Raw genomic sequence first — 1,901 nt, 5'->3', positions numbered from 1 at the left:
CCAACTCCTGGGCTTAGGTGATTCTCTTGCCTCAGCCTCCCGAGTAGCTGGGACCACAAGCACCCACCACAACACCTGGCTATTTTTGTTGTTGTTGTTTTTGCAGTTTGGCCAGAGCTGGGTTTGAACCGACCACCCTTGGCATGTGGGGCCAGTGCCCTACTCACTGAGCCACAGGCACCACCCCCAGCTATTTTTTTCCTTGCAGTTGTCATTGTTTAGCAGGCCAGGGCCAGGTTCCAGGTTCCAACCGGCCAGCGGAGGTGTATGTAGCCAGTGCCCTAACCACTGACCTATGGTCGCCAGCCATCAGTTAATTTCTTATTTTTGGCAAAGAGGAAAATGACAGGGTGTAAATCTCTAAGTACAATAATACTAATACTACAGTCAAAATTCTTGTAACTGTTATTTCCCTGATGTTAGCAGCGAAATGGAAGTTGAAGTTTAGCATTAACATACTGTGATAAGATCTGGATTCTACTCCTAACCACAGAATTTTACAGATGGAAAGTTCTTAGAGATCATCTAATCTAATCTTATTTTACAAGAAAACATAGAAGGTGTAAAACGGTTAGGGTTGGGACACAATAATGACTCTTGTTCAATTGCCTGTATTCCCAGATTATAAATTTCATCGACACCTCATTTCTTCAATTACTGTGTTCCAGTTTAACAAACATCTCAATTTCTCAAGGAGTCTTCTCCTTAGAAGACTCAATAGTGGCAAATCAAACGAGATGGTGAAAACAAATGATTTCTGACCCTACCCCCAACTGGTATGCTAAACAGAGAATATTACAAAATCTACAACTAGGCTGACACTAGGTTGGTTAACATCAAGTGTCCAAAAGACTTTAAGTATACAGGCACAGTGGCTCACACCCCTAACACCAACACATTGGGAGGCCTAAGTGGCAGGATCCCTTGAGGTCAGGAGTTCAAGACCATACTGAGCAAAATAGTGAGATCTCGCTTATATAAGAAATAAAAATTAGCCAGGTGTGGTGGCACGCACCTGTACTCCTAGGTACTCCGGTGGTTGAGGTAGGAGTACCGCCTCAACCAGGAATTTAGCCCAGGAATTTGAGTTGGGAAGAGCGATTTGCTAGGTGCTGGGAAAACCAGGATGAATGGTGAGCCCTCACAAAAAGGTCTAGTTTAGAAAAAGAGAAAAACGTGTACACAGACAATGGCAATGAAATATCAGAAGTGGCTTAATTGGATGTATATATATCTCCCAAAATGGAGCTTCTGGGACCCCTCCATCCCAACTTCCATTTTCTAGACGATTGGGGTGAAAGGCTTTTAGAGTTGGGATGGTGGTGGTTACGCTAACGGTAACCCTTGGGAGCGAGGTCGGTGCCCTCCTCGCTCACGCCCCACGTCGCCCTACTCACCCTGACGAATCCAGGAAGGGGACAGAAGGCTACCTCCCCCTAAGCGGGCCCCTCCGCGCATGCGTGCGCAGGCGCCCCACACTTGCAGGCGTCTTTGCCGCAGAGGGCGGCCAGTATCTCCGCGAGGGCTACACCATGTATCACTTTACACTGAGGGGACCCCAGAGGGTGCGGAGAGCAGAATCCTACCTGATTGGGACAGATGACCTGCCTTACCAGGGAAACCGAAAATCTCTCTTCAAACGAACTTTACCCAAATAGACCCAAGCAGGACAGCTCAGGAGGCTCCGTCCCGCCCCGCGGCACTAGCCCCGCCTCCGTCCCCTCCTACCAGCAGAAGTGGTTCGGCCGATTGGGATTGTGGGAAGCAGAGGCTTAGTAGGTGCGATGCGCGCCTGCGCCTGGGAGGAGGGGCGCGGGGGCGTCGGGAGTGGTTAGGGGCCAGGTGACGGGTTTTGTCGCAGAGCACGAATATTTGAGACCTTTGAAGGGTAGCGGTCGTCC

The 1,901-nt window shown here is 49.3% G+C and overlaps 1 protein-coding gene across 1 annotated transcript in view; it reads right to left on the bottom strand.

Annotated features, from left to right (window-relative positions):
* The window catches only part of DNAJC28 (DnaJ heat shock protein family (Hsp40) member C28), a 3,503-nt gene extending 1,808 nt beyond the window's left edge, over positions 1-1,695 (bottom strand). Inside the window, exon 1 of the mRNA XM_003797060.1 lies at positions 1,587-1,695. The gene's annotated coding sequence lies outside the window, so the exon portion shown is untranslated. The remainder of the gene's footprint in view (positions 1-1,586) is intronic.
* Positions 1,696-1,901: the final 206 nt, after the last annotated feature.

The sequence above is a fragment of the Otolemur garnettii genome, unplaced genomic scaffold (assembly GCF_000181295.1).
Source record: "Otolemur garnettii isolate 467f Iridium unplaced genomic scaffold, OtoGar3 scaffold00111, whole genome shotgun sequence".
Classification (NCBI taxonomy): domain Eukaryota; kingdom Metazoa; phylum Chordata; class Mammalia; order Primates; family Galagidae; genus Otolemur; species Otolemur garnettii.
Note: the sequence above shows the minus strand (reverse complement) of the source record. Positions and strands in the feature narration are given on the sequence as shown.